Source organism: Talpa occidentalis, unplaced genomic scaffold (genome assembly GCF_014898055.3).
Source record: "Talpa occidentalis isolate TD23 unplaced genomic scaffold, MPIMG_talOcc4v2.1 talOcc4.9, whole genome shotgun sequence".
Classification (NCBI taxonomy): domain Eukaryota; kingdom Metazoa; phylum Chordata; class Mammalia; order Eulipotyphla; family Talpidae; genus Talpa; species Talpa occidentalis.
In genome coordinates this window covers 77,880,723-77,886,722 of record NW_023605305.1, presented here as the reverse complement: position 1 = coordinate 77,886,722, position 6,000 = coordinate 77,880,723, and the positions used below count along the sequence as shown (strand labels likewise).

At 52.6% G+C, this 6,000-nt stretch overlaps 1 pseudogene; it reads left to right on the top strand.

The window, feature by feature from the left end:
• Positions 1–267: 267 nt before the first annotated feature.
• The window catches only part of LOC119236843 (60S ribosomal protein L7a-like), a 31,432-nt pseudogene continuing 25,699 nt past the window's right edge, over positions 268–6,000 (top strand).

Genomic DNA, 6,000 nt, shown 5'->3' with positions numbered 1-6,000 from the left:
GACTAGAACCTGGAAAAGTGGCCCCATTCTCCTCTGTGATCTATAGCTGGATATGAAATTTTGTCCTTGAAAGTTCCCTTGGATTTTAAATTTAGACCCAAGTTCATTAGCAGAGTCCCTTGCGACTTTCCTTCTCCCTTCTCTTGGTGGGATGCTACGCTTGCACCCCAGGACCTGAGATAGGCCTGACAGGGAAGCTGGGCTCTGCTGGTAAAGAAGGGATCCCGTGCCTCTAGCCCCAGCATTGGGCAGGAGGTAGGGGGGCCCATGAAGGTGGTGGTGCTGCAGGAGGAGGAGGGCAAACCGGACCAGGAGGCTGCTGCTCAGTGCCTGGCTCGGTTGGAGGCCTGGCACTGGTCCTTCCCCTCCATCGTCCACACCGGGGAAGCTAGTCCCCAAATTAGGCCTTTCCTGGGTTGGTTGCTACCAGATCAGTCTTGGAAAGTAGAGGGTTACTCAGGAATGGTGTGGAGCTGGGGTGGGGAATGAGATCTGAAACATGTGATGTGGGAGCCCTGAGGGAACTGGAGGTGGACATCATGAGGCGTGGGGGGAGGTGGGGGGAGGCTTGACAGGGAGATCCCTTTAGGCCACAGTTTACAAACCCAACATGTCTGTCTGTGTGTCTCTCAAGGTGAGAGTCTGATTTTTATACCAAAGAGGAAATGAGTTTTTTCATATTTGGTTTGTCTATATTATATAAATATAAATATAAATATATATATATACAGCTATATATATATTATTTTTTTGGTTCTCTCTCATTTTTTAGGGAGGGAGGAAAGTACCAAGTTGCATTGAGCTATAATTAAGGAACATTCTGTATAATTTATGACACATTTCTATACTTGCAAAAATTATATCATTTTATGGATATAAGAGAAAATGCCTTTTTATAAAATTCAAATTTCTGAGAAGTGTGTGCTTTGTCTTTTTTCTGATGTTTAACCAAGACCGGTAAAATCGAACTATTCTTTTTTTTTTTTTTTTTAATAGAGGCATGTTTTATTTATTTATTTGTTTGTTTGTTTCTTTTGTTTATACATGCACTGGGTACAGTCAGAAGCGCGGGAGGGTGAGAGAATTCGCCAGAGCCAGAGCGGGGAGCAGAGCAGGCAGAAGGACCGAAGTACACTGCTGAGGGGAGCAGCGGGCGGCAGGAGAGGTCTACGCGCCATGTGGGACCCTCCTCCAGTGGCCGGGGAGCAGCCGGGGATCAAACCGGCGCCGCACAGGCCACAGGCAGCCTCGCAACCCAAAGCTCAACTGCTGCGCCACCAGGGAGGCCAAAATCGAACTATTCTTAAATGGGATGAGTGGTCAGGTCTGGGCCAAGGAGGAGGGGCGAAGACGGGCTCTGACTGGGGGTGGGGGCATCTCCTCTGAACACCTTGCTGCATTTGGGTGCATTTCAGCTGGAAGATGGGCTGGTGAATGGACTGAAGGACACTTGGGGATCTTATGTTTGACGGATAGGTGCCTCGTGCATTTGTAGACACCAGGCCAACCTCTCATTCCTCACATGCCAAATGGGTGCATATGTGGAGGCAAAGTACCAGGTAAAAGTTATAAGTCGTGTTTTCACTTCTACCCCACGCCTTTGCCTTTGGCACTGACCTCGTAGTCTCACATCCAGGAGCATAAGTATTAGAGACCAAGACACAGAAATTGAAGATGAGCAGGCACGGTGAGCTTTCCTCAGGGAGTGAGGTGAGGACGCTGTCCCTGGAGAGCTTGGGGCTGAGCTGGTGCATCTGACAATCAGATTTCCTACCTCCTTCCTGTGCTCTCCTACCTCCTTCCTCACTGAGGACGCTGGTGTCACCTTATGTCTTCCTCTCTTCCCATCCTTGTCCTCCACGCTGCCTTCTGAGCACCCTGCCTTCTGAGCACATCTTACTCTGAGGATAAGTCAGTCTGATGTCCTGCTTGTTCTTCCTCTGGTCTCATTCCTGAGGGCTTTCACCTCCCCTCTTAAATGGCACACCCCCACGGGCACCCCACTGTTCACCTCTGAAATTGCACGCTCCAGTATTGGACCTCCCTGATCGCCTTTCACCTGTACCCCCGAGAGTCCTGCAACCTGCCTTTTCTCCGCATTATTCTTTAATGCTGACTCCCCACTCGGCTCAGAGCCCGTGTCTGCTGTTAGTCACTCTGCCCAGCCTCCCTCCAATGCTGATGACCCCAGTGTCCTTGGTGAGCTGCCAACCGGCGAGGAGAGCCTGGCCATGGTGCACAGCAGCTTCAGATTCACAGCCTCCCCCTCCCGAGGCCAGTCAGCGCAGTGCGCGGAGTGGGCTTTTCTCCTTACCTTATTCTCCATCCCCTCACCGACTGTTCCTGCCTTTCACCTCTTTCCTCAATTCCTTCCCACCTCCCACCCTCCCCTCAGCAGATGGTTCTACCTCCTTCACAGAGGAAAATAGCTGCTTCAGTTTTCCCGATCACCCACAGGTTCCACTCCACAGAGGCAGCCCTAACTCCTCGGCCGTGCTCGGCGCCCCCCATCTCCCCACCTCGGCGCACGCCTCCCTCCTCCAGAGTCTTCCCTTCCCCAAATAAGCCTACTCAGAATTTTCCACACCTACTCCCCTCCTCAACCCTATCAGCTACTTAGTGATCTGCATCCAAGTCCTGCTCATCCCACTCCTGCAGTCCAGCTTCTCCTTGACTTCACCAGAGTTGCTTTGCCCTCCGTGTGGTCATGCCCAGAGGACATTTCCAGGTCTGCTCTTACTCGTGATCTCAGTCGTTTGTCCTTGTGAGCCATTTCCTCCTTGAAATTGCCCTCTGCTGGCTTTTAAAAAATACCCCTCTAGGCTTCACCACTGCTGCTCTGGCTGTTCCTCACTCTCCTTTCCTGCAGTTCCTTCCGCTCTTCTCCACCAGGGCCCCCACAGAGGCTCCGAGCTCTTCTGGCCCGCACAAGGACCTCAATGCCCCATCCAAACCCCTGGTTCAGATGGGTTTGGGAGAGTTGCCGCTGCTCATCTGCAGATGGGGCCTTTTCCCCACCCGGTGCTGTAGACGCTGTATTCAACTCCTCACTGGGCCTCTCCACTCGGATGCCCACCAGCACCTCCCAGGCAACACACCCTGAATTGAACGGTACTTTTTCCAACACCTGCTCTGCCCCCTGCATCCTTTATTTCGGCGAATGGCACACTGTCTTCCCAGTCAGCAAAGCCAGATGTACAAGTCCTGGGAAAAGGCCCATGACATCAGCTCTGGCACCCCCATGCTCCACAGCGCACAGTTCATCCTTGAAATTGAAACAAATTAAACTGCGACGTCTTGAGCCACTATTTCTCAGTGATGACAACCCAGGCTGGGTCTTGACAGATGGTTGCTCCCAATCCTAACTTAGGTTAGGATTGCAAACACAAATTATTCCCTGGTCCTGTGGAGAAAGTGGGTAGATACCAGAGTGCTGGGGCCAGGCAGACAGGTGGCTGGGGCTCCACGCTGCTGCCACTCCTCAGGGCACCAGGGAGTGAGTCACTGATAAAAAGCTGGGACTATGGACCGGCGCCTCCACTCTGGAGTGGTCAGCTCGCACGAGGTCCCCACACTAAGGCTGCACTCTGGAGCGGACGGGAGGAGCTGCATTCTCCCTCTTATCTCTGATCTCTGTTCTCAGAACAAAGTCGGGAAGGCGGCACCCATGTTTTTACCATTGTGTGGGGGAGTTTGGGTTTGGATAGCCACATCCTAAGGTCAGGGATGGGGGAAGTGGGTGGCTATGCCCAGTGCAAGAAAGGTGGTCTTTTCGAGGCTTTGCAGATTGGCCTCTGGGCCCAGTGTCCTACCGTGAAGGACTGTGTGAGAGGCCCTACTTCCTGTGGGATCCTAACTCTCTGACTTCCCGGAAACTTTCCTGCTCTTCAAGTTGCCAGGAGCTGCCTCTGCAGGCCAGAGCTGAGGCTGCTGGGGAGGTAGGCATCATTTGGCTGGGTTGAGAAAAGGAGGTCTTTCTCAAGCAGTTCCTAGGGCCTAGAATCTATATTCAAAAAAGTTATGGGGTATTCCTCTTTAAGAAATGAGTGCTTTTGGAGAGAGAACATACGAGACCCCTAGGTCTCCTGAAGTCAGCCTGAGGGCGGCCAGGCTGGAGACTCTGCAGAAATCTTCCACCTACCATGAATGAAGGACTAAGAGGCCCCCCCAGGGAGGGCTTGCTCTGTACCCCAGGACCTAGGAGGGACTTGTGTGGACCCAAGTACTGGGGCAAAGCCAAGAGGATGTTCTAGGCCTGCAGGAGGGCTACAATTTGAAGGAAAAGACTACATCACATTCCTCATTCCCTCCAAGATGCCACTCTTTGTTCTTCTTGAAGGCCCTAGGTGCTCCCCTTCCTGTCAAACCCTCCCCTGCCCTCCCGGTTCTTTTCCAAGAACCCCTGGACTCAGGGCTTTGGTGCCATGGGCTCCAGGTTAGGCCACGTGTGAGGAGGAGAGAGATGCTCTAGGAGCCTAGGACCCCCCCTCCCACTGCCTGCCAGGATCTGCAGGTCCAGGCCTACTGGGGTGCCCTTTGGTGAGCACAGGTGAAGATGGGCCCTGCTGCTCCTGCCTATGCTGCCTGGTGCTCGTTGGATGGCTGCCTGTGCTGGGAAGCTGCTTCTGCATCTCCGGGAGGGGCTTGAGGAGCGGGGGCGAGGCTGTCTTCACTGAGGGAGGGGGGGATACCTCCAGAAATGCAGAAAGTCTGTTCTGTGGAGAAAGAAAGGATTTGGGAAGAATACAGGGCACTTCCTGAGTCCCTGATGATGGCCCTTCTCTAACCCACAACAAGAAGAGACAGCCCTTGACCCTGTCTTTGGCACTAGTATGGTGGTTTTCTGCAATGTGTCAGCCAGTGGTTCTTAGTCATATTGGCTCAGGGTCCCTTGAAAGTTATGCAATAAAAGATTCATGTGCATTTACAAAGTGCATGCAATTTTACAGGCTCAGCTGTTCATCCAGGGGTGCCTAAGGCACCTGCTGGGAACACCTATGGGTCCCAGGGCAAGTGAGAGATGGAGGCCCACCTATCACTTGTCTAAGTACTGAGGCGTGCAGAGGTCCAGCCGGCAGACTGCTACAGCAGGTTCTAGCCTCTGACCTTAACACGTGTATCTTCTTCAAAGCCGGCAGGCCAGCTTTGGATTTAGAACTTAGCCACCCAACTCCCCAGCTCCCAGTGCCCCTCTTTTCTTCCCATTCCCTCCCGCTCCTTCCATCCTGCCTTGCATGTGCACAGGCAGACACCGCAGCTTCAGGCCCATTCTCTCTCTCCTGCACCTCTTTGAACAGTGGTTCCTGGACACTTGTGAGGCCAGGTGTGCACGTGCCAAAGGAATCTGCCCACCTGAGGACGCCCAAGGCAGAGGCCTATGGACACTCTGGAAGTGGACTTTGGGTTACAGGAGCAGAAAAGATGAGTCTAAAACGGTGCCTGGGGGCCTCCCCGGTGGCGCAGCGGTTGAGCGCTGGGTTGCGAAGCTGCCCGCGGCCTCTGCGGCGCCAGTTCGATCCCCGGCTGCTCCCCAGCCACCAGCGGAGGGTCCCACATGGCGCGCAGACCTCTCCTGCCGCCCGCTGCTCCCCTCAGCAGTGTACTTCGGTCCTTCTGCCTGCTCTGCTCCCTGCTCTGGCTCTGGTGAATTCTCTCACCCTCCCGCGCTTCTGACTATACCCAGTGCTTGTATAAACAAACAAACAAACAAACAAACAAATAAAACATGCCTCTAAAAAAAAAAAAAAAAAAAAAACGGTGCCTGGGAGGATATTTCCAACTGCAGTGGATTGATGCTTTCACAAAATCTATTGTATTTTATTTACTACTGTCAGTACCAGCAACACAATGTATCATGACAGCAGCTTACCAGAAAATGGAAAGTGACATGGTGAAACGTTCTAAATGCTTGCTTTCAAATTCTAGACTTCTGTTCTGGACCAGTTACAAGCTGTTTGCTGATCAGTAGTAGTTTAGAGATTCCTAATTTGAGTAGCACTG